The following is a 23,432-nucleotide window of genomic DNA, read 5'->3' as shown; positions in this document are numbered from 1 at the left end:
CAAGAGAAATATTAACCAGTGTAGGTGTGAAGCTTTATATATGTGTGTGTTTATAGGAGTCAATGCTGACATTTCACCTGGGCATGGAGTATCTCAGTTTTTGGAAACTTTTTCTTTCTTTGGTCTGGAGCCAAATCGTGCACAGTATTGGGAGTGGGGCTAAAGACACTAGGCAGGGATTGGGCCAGTGTAGATGGAACCAAACTGGAGAGAGTTAGGGCAGAAAATCTGGCAGCAAAGTTCACATGCCACAATTGGCATTTAAGGGAAACATGGTGTCCAGAATCCTATAGGTGCTTGCAAGTCCCATAAACTTGTAACAGTTAATTTTGGATAACTAACGAGCTACAGGATGTACTGCAGTTGCACCACTGGGTACACGACCAGGCATATTACAAGCCCCAGCACCTTACCAATAAACTGCAATTGACCATGACAAATTATACACCCCAGTAGGATTCTGGCCACTGCATAATATCACAAGTAAATGACAGAATAAGAATGTGTTAACATTCCCCTTTCTGCATCACCATTTGCAGAAAATATTACATTACCAACAGGATTAATTTTTCTTATATTATCAAGTAATTGCATTAAATTTATCAGGTAAGCTACTGGCCTCAATAAAAGCTTTCCTCTGAATTAGGTTATATTGGTATATCTAAGGCTGGTTTTGGCTTACTCATAGAACTCACCATTAAGTGACCACCTCTGCTCACTTAAGCTCCTCTCCCTTTTCAAAAACCCATTCCTGATGTTTAAATGAATCTGTCATTTAACGATGGGATCTGGTGCAACAGAGAAGTAGCTAGCAGGACCTGTAGATGGTTGAATGTCCCACTTTGTGCAAGCAGAAGTGCCTCCAGCTACCAGTAGATACAACTCCAATGTAGACTTTTCAATCAGCTCCTTCAAAAAATGACCAGGAGTTACTTTTAGGAGGTATACCTTAGGCTGGAACAAGGCAAACTTTAAAGAAAAGGCATGCAGAACGCTGGTTCCATTGAGAGGGACATGGAAGCAGTGGGCATCAGCAGAAGGTTTCCTATAAACTAAAGCTGAAGGCTGGGTTGTGACTTAGTATGTATCTATTGAGACAAGTGGACAGCAAAGGATAAACCCTGAGAACAGGAAGATCATTTTAAGATATGGCCTGGAGCTTGAACATTCGAAACGTCACTAATATAAGTCACAAATACTTTGCACTTTCCATGCACTGAGAGTCTTTGGTTTGACACATGTAGAAAAGTCCCTACAATTCTCAGTATCAATGAGGCTCTCCCACAGAGGTGCTATTTTGGTCTATTGAACTTTTTGCTCCTCCAGGGTCTTGAGCGAGAAAACAAAGTGCTTACACTAAAAATCATTATAGCTGGAATCACAGTATCTCTTCCACAAGCTTAAGGGAGAGGAATTTGGCAGAATTTGCTTCTGGAGAAAGTTATTTGTGCCCAGTAGACTTTCCTCAAACAGACCACAACTTCCTGCTCTCTTCTGGGGCTCCCAGTCAAATGAAGCAGCTTTTCTGTGAGTACATAAGACTTCAGAGGGAAGGAGGAGTCCATGAAACTGCCTTCATTTTCCTCAGTGGGAGCATGGAGTTCTGTCCTCAAGAATTTAGGATCCAAGCTTTTTGTTACAAAGCAAAATATACATTAAGAGAGAGAGAGAGAGAGAGAGAGAGAGAGAGAGAGAGAGAGAGAGAGTATTTGGCATTTCTCAAACAAACTTTAGATATTATAAAAAAGTAAGATATTCTCACTTTTTCTGCATAATATCTAAAGATGGACCGAAGAACAATAAGAACATAAGAAGACCCACACTGGAAGAGACTTATGACCCAACTCATTGCAGTGATGTCTGCAATTTGGAACTGAGCAAAATTCAGAATATAACTGAATGAGAAGTAAGAATGCAAATGCAGGTTCATATGTTACATACTGAACATGACTGAAAAAGAAAAATCATTTGTACAATTTCTTGTAATCACTGAAGTCTCCTGAAAAAGTCATACTGCATTTTAATACAACTGAGGTGTGCAAGTCATTTCTTTGAAATCCCATGTAAGATTTATTTATATATTATAAATATCAAAAAAATTAAGATCATGGCCACTGGTCCCATCACCTTCAGGCAAATAGAAGGGGAAGATATGGAGGCAGTGACAGATTTTACTTTTTTGGGCTCCATGATCACTGCAGATGGTGACAGCAGCCACAAAATTAAAAGACGCCTGCTTCTTGGGAGGAAAGCGATGACAAACCTAGACAGCATCTTAAAAAGCAGAGACATCACCTTGCCGACAAAAGTCCGAATAGTCAAAGCTATGGTTTTTCCTGTCGTGATATATGGAAATGAGAGCTGGACTATAAAGAAAGCAGACCGCCGAAGAATTGATGCTTTTGAATTGTGGTGCTGGAGTAGGCTCTTGAGAGTCCCTTGGACTGCAAGAAGAACAAACCTATCCATTTTGAAGGAAATCAACCCTGAGTGCTCACTGGAAGGACAGATCCTGAAGCTGAAGCCCCAGTACTCTGGCCATCTCATGACAAGAGAAGACTCCCTGGAAAAGACCCTGATGTTGGGAAAGTGTGAGGGCAAGAGGAGAAGGGGACGACAGAGGACGAGATGGTTGGACAGTGTCACCTAAAGTGTCCAACATGAATTTGACCCAACTACGGGAGGCAGTGGAAGACAGGAGGGCCTGGTGTGCTCTGGTCCATGCGGTCACAAAGCGTCAGACACGACTAAATGACTAAACAACAAAAATGAATGGGAGAAACCTGCCATTATGCTTTTGCTCAAGTGGAATTTTTTAAATCTCAAGGATTTCTGTGCTGAATATTAAGATATTTGCCCAGTCTTGATGAATTCTTTAAAAAATAATAACCGAAACTAAATTCTCCCCCATTGCACTGGTGGGATTTGGCAGATGCAGTTTTTCGTAGAGAGGACTAAGTAGTCTTTACCTCTCACAGGAACTCTCATTCTCCTTTTGTCTTTCTTCCTCCCTCTCATTCTCTCTCAAAAAAGTGGCAATCCTACATTAGCACTGACACACTTGAGCTGAGATTTTGAAGCAGGGAAAACCCAGGCCCAGATGGATAGATCTGTCAATTTTATTTCTCTGGATATTTTTTTTTCATGTCAAGCTTTTTTCCATCTTCAGTATAAATTTGTGAATTTTGTTATAAAAATATACAGAGATGAAGTTCTCACTCGTCTCTCTGTCTTAGGCTCAGACCAGTTCAAACTATGCAGGGAATCAAATGAGACCCCAGATGAGGCTGAGAAGACTTTCTCTGTGTTCCTCCAAGAATTCTCAGGAAACTAGCCAAGAAACCAGGGTGTCTGTTTCTTTATTTCTGAAGAAGACTGAAAGGCCTCCCTGCCAACTCCTTCTCTCTGCAGCCACTAGACAAACCTCGTATTTTTTTTCCCTTATGGCAATGAACGGTCCTAAGCAGCGTCCCACCCCCCTTGAATAAGAGAAAGCAACTTGATGCCCTTCAAACGTCGTTAAAACTGCAGCTCTCATCAGCTCCAAGCCAGCACCGTCTGCTCTAGAGCCCAGATCTAATCTTTTAAAAGCCTTTGTACAGGAGTAAAAAGTAATCCATGTGTAAAAGGAGAATTCCCCCTTCATATCAAATTCAGTTATGGGAGTACCATTTTTGTCTTGCCTCATTCTAATTTATTGCACCCTGCATAGTTTTTGCAGGAACATCTTAAAACACGCTGCTCTGAGATGAATCAGGGTATGAATAAAACAGGTCTGAATGACAACTTGTAGGCTTGACACTTCCCATCATTGGCCAGGCAGTATGGTCTAGCCCATGCCTGGCGCCCCTTCTCCCTCTGTCTCCAGATATAGCCATAGCTCTCCGTCAGACAAATGCACATAGGTACATTTCTATCAGATATATATTCAAGCAAGTAAGTTATATCTATATGTTTACAGCACTGTTACATAATAATCTTTATCGCACTTCACTAATTTCTATTCTCATACATCTTTGTGCAGCATTTAGGATCAGGTCATCTCAGTTTGCAGTCTGAAGAAAGCACGAGAAAAATGGGTGTCTTCCACGCCCTTCATGGGGTGCCATACATAAGTTGACTGAATGGATTCAGGTTGGTAGTTCACCCAAGTTGTAGAGGTCTGAAATAAAAATGTTGAGGTGGATAATTATGATGATGAAATTCTAACATAATGTCTTTATTGTACAGATTGATTTTTTTCCCTGCTCTGGGAGGTATGATTTATATTTGTGATTCAGCGAGGTCCACTATTTCTATTATAGGCAGCATACCTAGCACTCTTTAATAGATACACAGTATATCTAATTTTGTTTTGTTTTGTTCCTCTCGCCTCATCCCACCCATTTCAAAAAAATATTGCTTAAATGGGGGGAGGGGTTAATGTTCTTTCTCTCTTTTTAAAAAGTCTTTGAGGGGAAAAAATCATTCAGCAGACATTTAATGCAAGAGCACCAAAATCATTTTTCCCCAGGTTCAAAAGAACATACCTCACCATCTGAAGACCTGTCAAAATTAATTGAGAATGCTTTAATTTAATCAAGTTCAGTTCATTAGGCAAACATTTAAATTATTAATTTAAATACTAGTGTAGTTCAATAGCATTTATGACAGTAACAAATACAGAAACATATTTTTCTCCAAGCCTGATTTCTCATATATTTGCAGCTCAGTGGGTTGCTGTAATTATCATTGTACATGAGAAAATAACTTGCTTCTTCTCCAGTGTTTTAACTTTTTATGACTGCCTTTTCAATGTTCTGTTTCAAAAGAGATTGCTAAAGGAACAAGTGGCTGGCATTTAAAATTAAAGCAGCCTGCGGTAACTGCTTTCTTGTTGTCCAAATTGTGTTATTTTTATTTATTTATTTATTTATTTATTTATTTATTTATTTATTTATTTATTTATTTGTCAGTCAGTCAGTCAGTCAGTCAGTCAGTCCTTTGTTCATGTAGCAAAACCCTTGCTTTATCATATATTCAACTATTTATTTATTGGATTTATATCCTACTTTTCCCCCAAAGATGGGGCTTACAGTAATATTAATTAAAAGAACAATAACTTTTAAAACACAACACAAGACCAACTATTAAAACACAATTAAATTAAGCATTCAATTTAAATCACATTTTAGTAACACAAATCAGAGTGCACCACCCAGCATGTAATGTCCCACTCTCAGAAGGCAGTCAATCATTTGAATTCTGCTGCATTAAAAGAGAGTACTTGTCTGTTGGTAGAAGAATAATTTCTGTAGCACATTCCAGGGCTTGGAAGCAAAAAATAGCAAAGCCCTCTCCATAACATAGCAATCTCATTGTCTAACGGAGTTAACTACAAATAAAGAAATCACTTGTTCAAATCTTATATTTGCTAGAACACAGAGATGTCTTAAACAAAGCATAATTTCTCAGCCTCTTCCACCCACACCATCACCATCCATTCCTCTGCAATACAAAAACAATAACAGTGTGGGCTCACTTTATAAAAATGGCCATAAAGATTTTGACAAAATTAAAGATCTGGTGTGATTTGGACATTGTAAATGAGGTCTGCAAGTACAATGGTGCCTCGCTTAGCGATTGCTTCGTTTAATGACAAAATCGCTTAGCGATGACTTTTCCAGAGCGTATTTACGCTTCATTTAACAATGGTCCCTATGGGCAATTTTCACTTAGCGCTGTTTGGGACCATGCTTTGCATAGCAATTAAATTTTGGGTCCCCTGTTTCGCTTAACGATGGTTTAAACAGCCTCATGTTTTCTGTTTTTTAAATGTTTTTCTGTTATTTATAAAGTTAAAGTTTACTGTTTAAAATGTTTGAAATCATAAAGTGCACTTAATAAACCCTTTGTTAACCAAATTTGACTTTGTTCTGACTCTTTTTTTAATTTGTTGTTGTATTTTTCCCCCATTGAGATGCATTGAATAGGTTTCAATGCATTTCAATTGGGGAACTGCGTTTCACTTAGCGATGTTTCCAATGCGATTTTCGCTTAAGGATGGCAATTCGTTCCTATTGGAATGGATTATCCAGTTTTCAATGCATTTCAATGGGAAACCGTGTTTCGCTTAGCGATGAAATCGCTTAGCAGCGATTTTTTTTGAACCAATTAACATTGTTAAGTGAGGCACCACTGTAATGATATCAGTGAACGCAATGAATGGTTGGATAACACAGTCAACACATGGAAACCAGGTATTATTTGTCTGTTCATGTGTTATGATATTTCAGGATCAGAGAAAAGTTTCAAATTAGGGGAAACAGTGTCTTCTTGCAGAGGCATGTCAGAAACCGCCTCTTCATGAGGTGTGCAGCTGCTGAAGCGGGGCTGCTTTGCCCACTTGGCCAGATGAGACAAAGCATCATGGGATCGTAGGCGAGCAGGTGAGAGCAGAATCCTTAAAGGAGGCCGTTCAGCCTGGCATCACCCTCTTCATTAGCTAGGGGCTGGAGAAGGCGGAGGGCTGTGCAGCACAACCACAGCGGTTTCAGTTTGTAGCCACTGGACGGGAAGAGGACCTGGTTGCGGGCTGTGCATTGGTTCATCCCACTGCGTTTGGCTTTTTGGATTATTGCACTAGTTTGGAGGGAGAGCCTTTGCAGGCTTTGCCCCATTGTTTTGAATAAATAATAATAATGAAAATAAATAAATAATAAAGAATTAAAATTAAATTTAAAATTAGAATTAATTACTTATTAGAGCTTAATTAGGCATTGTGGGTGAGGGATTGTAGGAAGGGTTCACTTCTTGAAGGGCAGTTGCCTGTACCCAGCACCCCCTTCCCCCATTTGCCCTCCCTCAATAGTGGGCTCCAGGGCATTGAGTGGGTTTTTTATATATAACAGCTTAAAAGGATGGGTGAACTCATTCTTTCACATATTGCTATTTTGGAAGGGGAGCGTTCCAGCCCATCTAATGCATCTTCAGCAGTTTGTACCATGGCAACGCAGCAAAGAGTAGTCCATGTTACTGAGCAGTGGCGCAGTGGGTCAAGGTTGCCATCATCCAGTACCCAGACACAGACAAACAAGGAGGAAGGGCAGATGGAAGCAGCAGCTGAGACCAGGACCATTCAGCGGGAACTGAGTGGAGATGGTGGATCAGCCATGGCTGCGCTGGAGGAACCTGAATCCACGAGTGCACTCGCTGTCTGGACTGAAGCCACCAGGCGGGGGTACCATTACACCAGGCACTACACAATCTGCGAGTGTTTGGCCGTGGGGTACAGGGAACCATGCAGTACTGGATCCTTCGACCTTGACTCCGCAGCCAGTAGGGTGTGGACAATGCACGCACACAGGGTCCAATATAGGGGCTTTCCTGAGCCAGTTTTATGTATAACAGGCTGGTGTGTGGCAGGAATAGGAGGGACAGTGGTGCTGGCTGAAGTAGATACAGGTTACAATTCAGTTGTGTGGTGTGCCCTCCCTGAAGGTGATCAGTCTTTACCTTTAGGAGACCATCTAATGCCGACCACAGTGGGGGAAAAAATTAATAGAGAAAGTATGTAGATGTTTTTGATTTACTAAATAGAAAAATTGAGGAGAAGAAGGACAAGGAGGAAGAAATGGAGCTTGAGAAAATGCATTGGCATAAACCGGACAGATGCTGGGCTAATTGGCTGCCAGGTTTTTTTTATTTATGTGGGAACAATGGTTTGCACTTTTCTACAAGGGGCATTGGCACTAATCCAATATATGGACCTTATCTACAGAGCAAGTGTGGTTTTCCTGGGACATACATGGTTCCTTTATGACAAGGGGTTCCATATGCACATGGCATCGTGCCCCAGCATGCGTTGGGACATCCCACATGACGTTCTGTGGCTATGGCTTATGACTCCATCCCGCCTGGTATTGGGTGATAGATTTGACAGTGGGCATTTGGTGCAAAGGGCAGAAGCTGGCAGTTCCCACATGACAGTGATTCAATCCCACCTGTTCTGCTGGGAATTAAATGCCCAAGGGTCTTGTAATAGGAGACCATGCAGATTTAAGCACCAGTGTTCTATATGTAGCAGCCCACATGCGTCATTGACATGTCCAAAAGGGTGACCAGGTGGTTATGTGGGTAGAGACTCTGGATGTGGGAGTCACAAGCCACCTCCAGCATCAGCTACTGCACCAAAAGGGTCCTAGACCAATTAGGGTTCCAATTTTGGAACAGTGGCTTAGTTTATACCTGGACAAAGTGGTGGGTAAGTTTCTGTTAGAGGGTTTCAAGTCCAGTTTTCATATTCCTGTCATGAACAGCCACTTGGTCAGACAACTTGAAATTAGTTAAGGGACAAGAGGACATTGTGAGAAAGAAAATTAGTAAAGAAGTTAAGGAAGGAAGGTTTTAGGTCCTTTCCCAGCTACAATTCCTCCAAGTTTTAATAGTATATCCTTTTGGAGGGAAAACCTGAGGCTGGGATAGATTTTTAAGTACAGACAGATGCAGTGGGATCCCTGAGTTAAGGCATCTTTTTCAAAGGTCAACGGTGTGCAGGAATGTGGCCAAGGCAGTGGCAGATGTCGGGTATTAAGAGGAACCTTATGTTTCTTGAGCTATTCCCAATAGTGGAGGCTTCATGGTTATGGAGTGAGCAGTGGGCTAACTTGGTGGTTACCTTCTGGTGTGATAACCAGGTAGTGGTAAACATAGTTAACTCACTGACATCCAGGTCCCGGAGGGTGTTGACACTAGTTAGGGCCATGGTGCTCCATTGTTTACAGTTTAATATAGTTTTTCAAGCCCATCATGTTTTGGAATTGACAATGCCATAGCTGACACCCTGTCCCATCAACAGATGGACCAATTCAGGGCATTGGCACTGCGGTAATAGGCTCAACCCGACATGTTGCTGATAGAGGTATGGAATCTTGGCGGTCTGAGGCCAACAGAGCCATGAGTTCAGCCATAGCCCCTAGCACTAGGCCCAGTTACACAACAGCATGTACTGAGTTCTTCAAGTTTCTATATGAAGAGGGTGTAGGACAGGATTGGCCTCCTTTGGATGATCACATGATGCAGTTTGCAGTGCATCTGCCCTGCAAGGGATGGGCATCCCAGTCAATCCAAGGGCAGATATCTGCACTAACATTTCATGCCAAGGTGCAGGGGTGGAGATGTTAGTTTTATAGACTTTAGGATAAAGAAAATGATTGAGAGTTGGAGTAGGGAGAGAGGTGCTGTAAAGGATTCTCAGTCACCTTTTCCCCCAGTAATATTAGGAAAGTTGGTTAACACATGGCATACTGTCTGTAAGAATCACTTTGAGGCCTGCCTTTTCAAAGCAGCCATGCTCATAGCATTTTTTGCTGTTTTTAGGGTAAGTGATCTGGTAGCTTCAGCAAAAACTGACCAGTCCCTATCCTCTTTGCAGAGGAAGGACATGATCATAGGAGACAATCAGTTAGTTATACATTTCCGTAAGTCAAAAACAGACTAGAGTGGCAAAGGAAAGGTTATTGTTCTTGGGCAATGTTCCATAACTGAGATTTCCCCATTTAATGTTGTGCGAGATTATTTGCAGTTTAGAGGAGATGAGGATGGAGGATTCTTGCAGCATCAAGTCGCCCCTGACGAGGTATCAGTTTTGGGAAATAACATCCCATTATGCAAGGCCTGGATACAGAGCCGGCACTTTGGTACACATTCCTTTTGAACTGGAGTCATGGCCACCCTTGGCTATGGAAAGGAGGAGATTTTAAAAGTGGGGAGATGAGTTTCACAGCGTTATTGTGATTGTGTGTGCCCTCTGCCACTGTTCTAGGTACTACTGTTGTTTGTTTGGTTCTTCTTGTTTCAGAGACCGTTGGCCCGGTTTCGTGTTCTGTTGGTTGGGCACAGTCACCTGTTTTGAGCTGCGAAGTATGCCAGTTGGACCAGTTGGGGTCAAAACCTGGGGCTGGGTGCCTTTGTTGCGCTGGAGTGGAGGGGACAGAGAGGCCTGCTGTGGGACAGGTTCCTCAACCTGGTGCCCCTGGATCCCCCGCAGGTGGTCCCAGACATTTTAGTGGTCCACCTGGGGAGCACCAACTTGGCTTGAAAGTCAGGCAAGTCTTTGATCCTTCAGATTCTAGCTGACCTGAGGGTCTTTGCTATCCGTCAACACGCATAGTATGGGCATCTATTGTTCCAAGATTGTTATGGAGGGCTAGTTGTGACACTAGGCTTATAGACAAGGCAAGGAAAGGTGTTAGTAGGGAACTAGGCAAGGTGGTTAGGCAAGGCTTGGGGTCAGGTATAGCAGAGTTGATGAAAGACAGTCCTGGCCATGGCCGACAAGCCTTCATAGAGAGTGCTGGGTCCATGCGTTATACCACGTTATTAAATGCAAAATGAGGGGTTGTTGTGTCATTATATTCTTGAATAATATATGTGATTGGCAATACATTTTTTAAAATCACAGTTAGAAGATTAAAATTACAAAACCAAGAAATGTTACTTACAGTGTGTGCAAAATGAGTGATAGAAAGAGCATTGAAGACCTGGCTCTTCCGCCAGGCTTTCCTGGAGCAATAAGATCTCGCCCTCCCTTTTTACCATCCTTTTTGCCATCCTCTCCATCACCTTTTTCACTACCTTTATTGCCATCTGTTTTAATTTAATTTACCCTATTTGGTTATGTGTTAATGTATTTTTTATCGTGTTTTAATATTGTTCCTGATACTGTTGTTAGCCACTCAGAGTGGCCCGGTTGCCAGATGGTGTGGGATATAAATAAATAAATAGAAGTGAAAGCCAGCAGCATCAATAGTACAAGTATCAGTTCAGAGTATCTAAATTAAGGCATGTTCAGAAAGGCCTCCCAAAACAAATATGATTCACAAGTATTTTCTTTTAAAAATTGCAATTTTGAGCACTAACTGTTAGGTTCTGCGAACCCATTCTATGCCTTGTTGCCATAGTTTAATTACATTGTCTCTGACATGGCAGAGAGTTCAATACTTTGAAAGGTGGGATGCAAAGTACGGTTTCTTGCTCCATCTGAGAGTTTGCTGGGGTTCTCACCTACACCTCCTCTTGTCATCTGATTTGTAGCCTGAAAAAGCCTGTCTGGTCTGGGGGAACTCAGTCTGCAGATGCAAGCAGCCTATGTGAGTCCATCTGCACGGAAACTTCTGATAATTGTTCACTAGTTGTGATGTAACATAAATTTATATTTAACAATACACTTATCTTGATCTATTTTATCATTTGCCGAGCAATCTGAAGTGATATTTTATTACCTCTTCTTGGTGAAGTTAAGGAAAACAAGAAGACCTGAGATCCTGCAGCTCCTCAGCTTTTTCTCGCACCCCACCCCACCCCCACTGTTGGCCCCACCACTAGTAGGGCAGCCACCAAGGTGGAAAGATTTGCTTCCGTACCTCCACAGATGGATCTTCCTCGCTCTCGCCCTCTGCAGGCAGAGCTCCTACAATATCCATTACAGGGAGACATTCAGCATGGTTTGTGATACCTGGGATGCTCTCCACAGACCAGAACAATCCTCTGCAATTGGGCAAATCCAGAATTTATCAAGTTTTTGTTAGTATAAACATCCAATTTTTGAAAAAAAAATTCTAACGCATATGTCAGGCAAACTGTTCCCAGTGTACTGCCAATTAGTTGCTCCTAGGTAAAGGTTCCCCTTGACATTTAGTCTAGTGTGTCTGACTCTAAGACGCAGTGCTCATCCCCATTTCCAAGCCACAGAGCCAGCGTTTGTCTGAAGACAGTTTCTGTAGTCATGCGGCCACTGCGACTAGACACGGAATGCCATCACCTTCCCACAGTAGTGGTACCTATTTATCTATTCACAGTTTTACATGCTTTAGAACTGCTAGGTTGGAAGGAGCTGGGACAAGCGATGGGAGCTCGCTCTGATGTGTGGATTCGATCTTATGACTGCTGGTCTTTGACCTTGCAGCACAGAGGCTTCTGCGGTTTAACCTGCAGCACCACCACATCCTTAGTTGCTCCTGCAAGATTCTAATTTTCCGTTTTCTGATTCAATTTAAAGAAGAACAAGAGATGTAAAATCTTGAAAGTAATAAGACATTACATTTTCCCCCATCCTTTGAGAAAATGAAACAATTTGTTTCATTTGATAACCATTCTCACATTGACAATAACAGTTTTTGCACAAAATGTTGCACACAAGTGCATTTTGCACACAACAACAAGGAAATGCAGGGATCAGAAGCATCAGATGGGTTGTTTGTGTCTTTCTGAACAGTCAGCCACTCATTCTGTGTTGTTGAAGGGAAAATACAGTAATTTTGGAGATACATTCTGTGCACATTGAGGAGACCCAGTCGGGGTTGGGGGAACCCTGCTCTTTGTCTCACTTTTGCTCTGAAGGCAAAAGATCACACAAAGCTTGGAAATTCTTTGTCAAGGTTTTCATTAGGCTGAGAGAGGCTGAATCAGTAAGAATGAGAAATTATCCACAATTCTTCATATCCCTAATACTCCCAAATTACTGTTACTCCCAAATATGCTGGCAATATGCTCTGGTCTATTCAAAGAATGCTAACAAGGTTTCTTCTGTTGCTTGTAAGCTATTGCTATTTCTGTTTCGCCTTGTGCTACAAAGCTCTCTTTCTCAGATTTATATTGTTTTCTTAAGAAGGAGACTGACAGAAGAAGCATATGTGCTTCACTCTTCTGTTATTGTTAGCTTTCTTTGGGTAAGGTGGGTGGGAAAGACTGAAGGGATTTTCCAGAGGATTTTGGAAGAAATATTTTAATGGTTTTCCAGACAAGCTGAAGGCAGTTCACCCATCACTTCTATAAATCCTAATTTTAGTACAGCTTGATGTTGCTTCATTATACAAAGCTGTTTGCTATGATATTAGGCTGCCGGTCTTTACTCTGAATTACCCCACAGTAATCACTAGACAGAGAAACAGTCTGTTTCCCATTCACGATGTAGGATTATAAAAATATACGTAAGAGAAAATATTCTATATGCCCTTAGAAAACAAAATCCATATCATAAAAAGGGAGTTCTGTTAGGATCATTAATAATTCTTTGTGGCTTGCTTTCTCTGTTGGCAACCATGCACTCCTTTGAGTATTAAAATTATTTTGTAATGAATATTTGACACAGCTCATAATTTGTAAAAATACATGAGCAATACGAGTTTCACTATAAATAGTATGCCAAACCTGACCTATGCTATAATGATTTCCCTCCATTTTTTCCATCCTTTGAAGCAGAATACCATTTTTTGATTGAGTGGAGAGAGCTTTGTTCAATAAATGATGTATAGAAGCGTCAATAATAATTGTATCATCTTTCTGCACAGGGGCACAATGCCTATATCTTGTTCAAAACCATTGTTTCTCTATCACTGCCATAATATTAGAGTGTGCTCATAGGCAGCCCATGGGGTCACTCACAGAATGAGATGTCTAGCAAAACTGACATTGTCACCCACTCTCGTTGTCTGCCTAACCTAAGGAGTTTTAGATCTTGCTTAGAACCACCTACAAAAAAGGAGCGGGCTAGCTGCAAATAAGGTGCAGCTTCTCAAGATGTCTCTGATTTCAGTAGGATTTCAACTCATCCCTTTAAGAAGGAGGAGCATTAACCGAGAATCTTATCTAGACATCACAATGCTAGGCAATTTTTATTCCCTGGATTGTACCCTAATATAATTATAATCCAGATGATCATGAATAAAGATGGGATTCTTGGATTTCCTGGATTACAAATACCCCAAATCTCCATTCTTGGATTTGTATATCACTTGAAAGCACCTTTCAAACACCTCGGTGTGATGCATCTGTGGAAGGAGGAGATATACAAATCAATCAATGAATCAACAGTCAATCAATCAATCATAATTGAGGCCTAGCTTGCTTTAGCTCTGCCCAAGATTCCTTCTTAGCAAGAAGAAAGCTCTCAGCTAACACTGGGTAAGGAAACTTGGACAAAGGACTCAAAGTCTTCAGATTTAGGCCTTTCTCCCAGTTGCATCACATTGAGATATTTGAAAGGTGTCTGCAAGGTAGAGAGAACTCACAGAATGGGGATTTGGGGTGTTTCTAGTCTAGAATATCTCATTTGTAATAATATGTATTTTGTATTTACAACAGTAACTAGCCCCAGTGCATAGAAAGTTTGGGACAGTAGAATCCAGGCTGTATGGAAGCCCATCAGTGTTAATCTTGTTGAGTACCTCCTATTTCAGTAGGTTTTGAAAAATCTATTTGTGTTCATAAGCTAAGGGATTCTTAAGCAGTTTGTATTGGAATTACTGGTCAACCCAGTGGAAATGATAGCAGAAGAAAGTAAACGGATTTCTGGGTGTTGGGTTGAGAGGGACAAGGAAAAACAGTGATTAATTCCCTTAACAAGCTAAGAAAGGTTATGTGCTGGTCTGTGTACTAATGTCCTCAGGTATCTCCTTTGCTGAAACTATGTCATTCTCTGTGTCAGTCTATCTCCATTATGGAAGTCATGCCTGTTTCTGTGAAGACCTATATCTTTAGGAGATACAGTACTAGCTTACAGGTATGATTTCTGACTAGATGTTGTTATGTCCCCGCCATGTTTCCTACAATCTTTCTGTTTCATGTACCACTTCTGTCCCATATAAATCTACTCTCTCACGAACAAAAAGTTGCAGAGGCTATGTTTGCTGGTATCATCTTCTATGGCAGTTTTTGGCACCATTTCCCCCACTGCTCTTGGACAGTGGAGGAGGGCACACAGGAAGGAGAGGGAATCAACTCAGATCACCATCTCCTCTATTCTAATGGCGGGGTTCTTGAGTTGGATCAAAAGTCACATGGATGGGACAAACATTTCTGCCTATAGGAGGCAGATTGTGGACCCAGCCCATTGAGCACCATTAAATTTACTGCTGACCAGTCAGCTCAGTGGTTGAGGTATCTGGCTGCAGAGCCAGAGGTTGGGACCACTGGATCTGGCCAACATCTTTAGAATTGAGTAGCATCTTTCAAGGCGCAATAGCTTTCTTCACTGCTTTATCTCTACTTCCCTTCTTTTGCAGCTGGATGCACAAGAACTTAACTGCCAATCTCGGTTACTCGACTTGTTCTTTCCCCCAGTTTTCAGGAAGGTTGTCTGCATGAGGGCAGGGGAGGATTTTTAACTTCAACATGGTTTATAGTAATTTAAACCTTAATTTGTTGGTTTTTAGGACAAAGGGCAAATACATTTTCAAAGACCTATAAAACTATTTCAGGTTCCAACTTGTAGACTAGGATGTTAACTGTCACCCAGTCTGCATTTTTAAATTAATACACTTACTCTGCACTTTATGAATGTTACACATTGGGGTGCATATTGGGGTGAAATTAGCTTGCAGATTGCATACTTCTCTGGATTTTGCAATGCAGTTCTCAGCTAAGATACAAACAATATATAATGTAGAGGGAAATGTATTCAAAAATGTTTACTTCATGGGAGGGGGGATGTACAATTTATATGCAAAATGAAAAGTGTGTGTGTGTGTGTGTGTATTTAAATCATGGAAGATGGGATGGAACAAAGGGACATCTGAATATATGCAGCACTGCTAGAGATCAAAAACACACAAATCTGTCCATTCCTAATTGTTTGACCATGTTCATCATTCAGTGTTGTGCTTAGCTTGCACTTTATTGTACCTATAATACTGTATAGGACAAGATGAAAAACTGGGGGAAAGAAAGGGTTTCTGTGCTTTTGCTACAGCAGTGTTTAGAATGGAGGCACTATACTTTCAAGGTAGTTTAAACAGTCCAAATCTTCCCACATCCTAACGGGTGCAAGTGCATTCTGACTAGCTAATAACACCGCCTAGAGTGGTCGAAATGATTAGATAGGTGGGGTATAAATAAATAAATAAATAAATAAATAAATAAATAAATAAATAAATAAATAAATAAATAAATAAATAAATAAATAAATAAATAAATAAATAAATAAATAAATAAATAAACTTTGCCTCTGCAACAACAATGATCTTTTAAATGTAGCTCAGTGATTGTTGGTGGTGGTGACGGTGGTTCAGCAAGACAATATATCTGTGTTTTTAGAAGAACAAAATGACCAATTTCTTGCTTTTTCTGCACTTAAAAATAAAACAGATGTAAATACAACAACAGTGAGCAAGCACTTTAAATCGCTTTACTGTCTTTGTTCTTCAGCTAACTGGTTTAGAAGATTCCATTATTGAAAATAGATTTTTAAAGCCTTTCCTTGCCCCATTTTTTAATCTAGTCCTATATTATAGGTATAATAATGTCTTCTTTTATCTCTGTATTTAATATTTTTACATCTCTTTGATAAGATTCCTGCCAAAGCAATATAAACGAATAATGGAGGAAATAGTAGTTTTGAAAATGGAACAAAAAAAAAAACCAAACCAGAATGTCATTTCATTTTCATTTACTTGCACCAAAGTGTATAGAAATGCAGAAACTGGTTCCAATTGGGTACATTTTGTTTTCATATCTTTTACTATCTAGATAGACAAGGAGAAGTAGTGATAGACATACTGAAACACTTATAAGGCAGATCGTAGCTCAGTATTGGACTATGATATGGCTTCTATGTGGATTGCCCAAGAAAAGCAGTGTGCCCTGCATAGCTTGTGTAAATTTATTTATTTATTTTATTGGATTTCTACCCCACCCTCTAGACCAAAGGTCTACTCTGGGTGTCAATACTCTTGCATGTAATCATGACTCTTCCTATGCTTGGCTTCTCTGCAGTTTCCAAAGGAGCTGGGGGCATGTACCAACACAAATAAAAAGTGTTCAGGATAGGGGGTTTTCTATTAAAAGACTTACACATGAATTAGCCCTTGAATTAGACCTGAAATGTCCTCTAACTAATACTGCTACTAGCACTCCCAAGCCATCATGGAAGATGGGATGGAACAAAGGGATATCTGAATATATGCAACACTGCTAGAGATCAAAAACACACAAATCTGTTCATTTGTGTGTTTATGATCTCTAGAAGATCTCTACCAGAGCACAGAGTGCTATCCTCTGAAGATGCCGGCCACAGAGACTGGCGAAACGTTAGGAAGAACAACCTTCAGAACACGTCCAAAGAGCCCGAAAAACCCACAACAACCATTAGATCCCGGCCGTGAAAGCCTTCGCAAATACAATACTGCTACCATCTCTAGATTCCTTTGTAGGCATTAAAATATCCTCACACGCCATACCCCTGAGCCTGCCATGGCCCCAATTTTTTAAAAAAGCTCTCAAGAGGGCTTTTTCAGCTTTGTTTTTTGTTTAACTCTAAGAAAAAACTTGGAAGTGGGTCTCATGTGAACAAGTGCAGGTCTCCAAGATCTGTGGACAAACATGTGAGATACCCGGGCCTCTGAAGGTCAACAGTCCTTCCTTCATTTTCCTTCTGTCCTGCCTTCGTCTCAGTATGGGGATCCAAGGCAGCCAACAAAATAATTTTAAGAAACACAAAAAACACAATAACATTTTTTAAAAGAACAGTTAGGTGTTCGACAATAGTCAAAGCCACTCATTTAGAAACAGTTCAAAACACTCTATAAATACATGAGAAAGAGGTACAATGCACAACCTCGCCATGCTTTGAGCAATTCATATCTCAGTTATGTAAGGAAAACATACGGGAAGACTTTTAACAGTTTCTGATTTTTGCATGTTTGAGCCACATCTTCATTCACAATTCAATGGAATCAATATAATTAATTTTTTTATTAAATTCTATTTTATTTTTATTCATACATATAAACATATAAAACAACAAAGTAAAACACAACAAAACAACAAAAGACAACAAAAACAAAATATCCATAGTACACATATGGATCAGAGATTTTGCCATCATCTAGGTCATCTACTATAATTAACAGGTTCTTGGAAGTACTCATATGCCACAATAAATTCTTCCCCTAAGTCCCTGTCTCTTTCTGGATCCAATGGTACATAATCTTCCAGCTTTCCTTTACAAAGTATCTCTGTTGATCTCATATACAATTAATACAATTAATTTTAGATATGACTAAATATTCATTTCATCTTCTTTACAAAAGAAATAAAATGAACAAAAATATGTGAAGAACAGAAACAGACAGAAAGAAAGGCCTTATGGGGAATTTTTTTTTAAAAAAAAATAGTATTGCAAGTTTTCTGAACAAGTACATCAAAGTAAATAGAGCACAGTGGTTAAAACACTGTACTGCAGCTAAAACTATGCTCACGACCTGAGGTTCAAATCCCAGGTAGCCAGCTCAAGGTTGACTCAGCCTTATATCCTTCTGAGGTCAGTAAAATGAGTACCCAGCTTGCGGGGGGGGGCAATGTGTAGCCTGTATAATTAAATTGTAAACTGCCCGGAGAGTGCTTGTAGCACTATGGGGCGGTATATAAGTCAAATAAATAAATAAATAAATAAATAAATAAATAAATAAATAAATAAATAAATAAATAAATAAATAAATAAATAAATAAATAAAGCAATATATAATATATTGAATCTGTTGTAAAATATTTTTTTCTGCTTTGTGTACAAATGCAACATTGATTACATCTTGTGAAGCATCAGTATACAATTCTTCAGTAACAAAGAACATGGGCCCATAGAAACCTGAGCATCAGCATGAATAGTGATGAAGTGGATTTATACACCTTCTTGTGAAACTTTACCTTCCACAGCCTTGCAGAATGAAGTACACTCCCATCTGACCAATATGCAATCATTTTGTTGTTGTTTAGTCATTAATTCATGTCCAAGTCTTCATGACCCCATGGATCAGAGCACGCCAGGCCCTCCTGTCTTCCACTGCCTCCCGGAGTTTGCTCAAATTCAGTAGCTTTGATGACACTGTCCAACCATCTTGTCCTCTGTCATCCCCTTCTGCTCTTGCCTTCACACTTTCCCAACATCAGGGTCTTTTCCAGGAAGTCTTCTCTTCTCATGAGACGGCCAAAGTATTGAAGCCTCAGCTTCAGGATCTGTCCAGTGAGCACTCAGGGTTGATTTCCTTCAGAATGGATACGGTTGTTCTCTTTGCAGTCCAGGGGACTCTCAAGATCCTCCTCCAGCACCACAGTTCAAAAGCATCAATTCTTCAGTGGTCAGCCATCTTTATGGTCCAGCTCTCAGTTCCATTCATAATGACTGGAAAAACCATAGGTTTGACTATGCGGACCTTTGTCAGCAAGGTGATGTCTCTCCTTTTTAAGATGCTGTTTAGGTTTGCCATCACATGGAATCATTTAGATCACTGCAAAATGGCACATTTCAAATACTGCTAATAAATCTGCAGATTAAGACTTTATCTGACATGCAACAGAGCAGATAGGCTAGCCTGTTTGGCTTCTTACAGAAGGGCTCTATAGCTATGTTGGAATACACCATGCTGTATCATCATAGACCTACATATCTGTGAGATCAACACAATTGGAGCAGTTTCCAGCTAAAGAGGAAAGGAAAATGTCTAAAAAAGTGACCTGCTGATCACTCATGACTGTTAAATTTCTATTATTAATATTTGGGTTGGTTTCATCACATTTTTCTCAATTAACTGCACATTGTTTTTAGTGTTACTTCACAATGGTTTGGTAACAAAGCTTCCCATTGCAAAAGCAACAGGTCAGGATCCCAAGTGAATGACTATACTCAGAGATGCACCCTGGAGCATGTATTTTGTCTTGAACATTCTCATTTTAAAAGTATTATTTGGAAGCATAATCACTTCTCTGATATTTCACCAATATTACACTGTCCTCCACAGCATGGAATTAAGAAAGAAAAAGAATGCTCTATGATCTAAGGGCAGAATCATTCATTAATAATATCTATGATAAATTAGGAATTTAGATAACAGGTTTGCCTGCATGACAGTGTTAATAACCTGCATCTAACCCTTACCCTACCCCAATCCAGTCAACTCATCACTTACCTGAACAAATCAATGATATACATACTGAACATTGTTCCTGGGAACAGTAGACATAGCAAGGAAGCGTTCCCTCCCCAAACAAGTAGAAAAGGGAATGAGAGGTCTTGAGGTCTTTCTCATATGTAGTGTATATAGTCAGCAAAAACAAAACCTGGAGCTGATTGTGGCTCTGATCATCAGGTAGAAAAACACAAGCTTAAACTGAAGAAATTAGGAAAAACCACTGGGCTAGTCAGGTATAATCTAAACCAAATCCCTTATGAGTACACAGTGGAAGTGAAGAACAGATTTAAGGAAGTAGATATGGTGGACAGAGTACCTGAAGAACTTTGGATAGAGGCTCGCAACATTGTACAGGAGGCAGCAACAAAAATCATCCCAAAGAAAAGAAAATGCAAGAAAGCAAAGTGGCTGTCCAATGAGACCTTGCAAATAGCAGAGAGGAGAAGGGAAACAAAATGCAAGGGAGATAGGGAAAGTTACAGAAAATGGAATGCTGACTTCCTAAGAACAGCAAGGAGAGATAAGAGGGCCTTCTTAAATGAACAGTACTAAGATATAGAAGAAAAAAATAGAAAGGGAAATACCAGAGACCTGTTCAAGAAAATTGAAGCTATTAAAGGAACATTTTGTGCAAAGAGGGACATGATAAAGGACAAAAATTGTAGGGACCTCATGGAAGCAGAAGATATCAAGAAGAGGTGCAAGAATACACAGAGGATTTATATCAGAAAGATCTGGATGGCCCAGACAACCCAGATAGTGTGGTTGCTGACCTTTAGCCAGACATCCTGGAGAGTAAAGTCAAATGGGCCTTGGAAAGCATGGCTAAAAACAAGGCCAGTGGAGGTGATGGCATTCCAGTGGAAGTATTTAAAATCTTAAAAGATGGTGTTGTTAAGATTCTATACTCAATATGCCAGCAAGTTTGGCCAGAGCATTGGAAAAGACCAGTTTACAACCGAATCCCAAAGAAGGGCAGTGCCAAAGAATGTTCCAACTACCATACAATTGCACTCATTTCACACACTACCAAGGTTATGCTCAAAATCCTACAGTGCAAGCTTCAGCAGCATGTGGACTGAGAACTCCCAGAAGTACAAGCAAGATTTCGAAGGGGCAGAGGAACTAAAGACCAAATTGCTAACATGCACTGGATTATGGGGGAAACCAGGGAGTTCCAAAAAAATCTACTTCTGCTTCATTTACTACAGAAAAGCCTTTGACTGTGTGGACCACAGCAAACTATGGCAAGTCCTTAAAGAAAAGGGAGTGCCTGACCACCTTATCTATCCCCTGAGAAATCTATATGTGGGACAGGAAGCAACAATTAGAACTGGCTATGGAACAACTGATTGGTTCAAAATTGGCAAAGGAGTATGACAAGGTTGTATATTGTATCCCTGCTTATTTAATTTATATGCAGAATACATCATGCGAAAGGCTGGACTATATGAATCCCAAACTGGAATTAAGATTGCTGGAAGAAATATCAACCTCAAATATGCAGATGATACCACTCTGAAGGCAGAAAGTGAGCAGGTCGTAAAGAACCCCTTAATGAGGGTGAAAGAGGAGAATGCAAAAAATGGTTTGAAGCTCAACATCAAAAAAACTAACATCATGGCCACTGGAGTGAAAGATTTTACTTTCTTGGGTTCTCTGATCAGAGACATCACCTTGCCGACAAACATCTGCATAGTCAAAGCTATGGTTTTTCCAGTAGTGATGTATGGAAGTGAGAGCTGGACCATAAAGAAAGCTGACCACCGAAGAATTGATGCCTTTGAATTGTGGTGCTGGAGGAAACTCTTGAGAGTCCCCAGGTCTGCAAGGAGAACAAACCTATCAATTCTAAAGGAAATCAACCTTGAGTGCTCACTGGAAGGACAGATCCTGAAGCTGAGGCTCCAATCCTTTGGCCATCTCATGAGAAGAGAAGACTCCTTGGAAAGGACCTTGATGTTGGGAAAGTGTGAAGGCAAGAGGAGAAGGGGACGATAGAGGACGAGATGGTTGGACAGTGTCATCAAAGCTACCAACATGAATTTGACCCAACTCCGGGAGGCAGTGGAAGACAGGAGGACCTGGCATGCTCTGGTCCATGGGGTCACAAAGAATTGGACATGACTTAATGACTAAACACCAACAAAATACATGGTGGTGGTGGGCAAACATAATTGACTGGATCGCCTTTGAAAAAAGCAACTCCCGGAACACTCAGCTACAATACAGGTTTGCCACAAACTGTTTATATATCAATATGCTTGCCACAGATTTCTTGTAATGTGACAGCAAGGAACAAAAACACCTTTCTGTATACTCCTCAGGAGGAGGCTTTGGGAACTTTTTAAAGACTGCATGATACAACTGAAAACAGATACCTGTGGAAATCTGTATTTCAATTAACTTGACACCACTGAAGTATATTTAGAGAACTTTGACAACATCTTGATTTGTTTAATGAGAAGAAAAACTACAGTGAAGAGCCAAACTAGCCTTTACCCCTTCTAGAAATCAGTGAATTCAACACATGATCCATGCATATATTATCTTCTACGTAACTGCATTCCACTCACTGGCTATTTTATTTGTTTAATCAGTGGATTTATATTTCACTCCTTTAAACAAGAAAATGAGAAAACAGAAAATTAAAAATAATAATTTGAGTGTAATTTTAAAAGTATGGCTGGAACCAGTCTCTTTCAGTACACGTAATGTTTTCAATAATCTTTGTTCTACTCTATTTCTGGATGAAATCTGCATTAAAAATATGCATTTATTTTTGTACACTTTATGCCAATATACAATTTTTATACTCTTTTCCTTAATACACATTTTTGAAAGTGATTTTCTGTAACATATTCATATTGGAATTCTGCCTTTTCTAATACAGTATAGTCCCTAAAATTCTACAAATGTTTGGAGCAAACTCACCGAAATGCACACATTTTAATTGCATACAAATTTCTGAGAAGTACAACAACTGAAGGATAACTGTTTCACATTATGCATTAGTTCAGCAAGTACAAATTAGGTCAGTTCTCTGTAAAATGCAAAGCAAATAAAATCCCCATTCCACTTTAAGAAAATAATAATAAAAACAGCAGCAGGCTTAAAATCAGTCCAACAAATGAGGAACCAGTATGAATAAAACAAGAGACATAAAAAGGGAAAGTGTGTATTTTAAGAATATAACATGCCATCTAAAGCCTAAAAGACAAGTACAAAGATGCAATATAACATGGTTAGAAAGGGAGTTTCATAATTTGGTGGCCACCACAAAGAAGGCCTTCTCTCTAGTAATCACCTAAATTTATAAGACAGAGATATTTATTTATTTATTTATTTATTTATTTATTTATTTATTTATTTATAGGCCACCTTTCTCCTGATAAGGGAACTCAAGGCAGCTCACAGTATTAAAAAGAATAGAATAAAAACATAATAAATCAAGCATTTAAAACAATTAAACTATAAAAATGATTAAAATAC

This window comes from Pogona vitticeps, chromosome 1, assembly GCF_051106095.1.
Source record: "Pogona vitticeps strain Pit_001003342236 chromosome 1, PviZW2.1, whole genome shotgun sequence".
NCBI classification, from domain to species: Eukaryota; Metazoa; Chordata; class Lepidosauria; order Squamata; family Agamidae; genus Pogona; species Pogona vitticeps.
The sequence above is the reverse complement of the archived record's forward strand: the minus strand, read 5'-3'. Positions refer to the sequence as shown.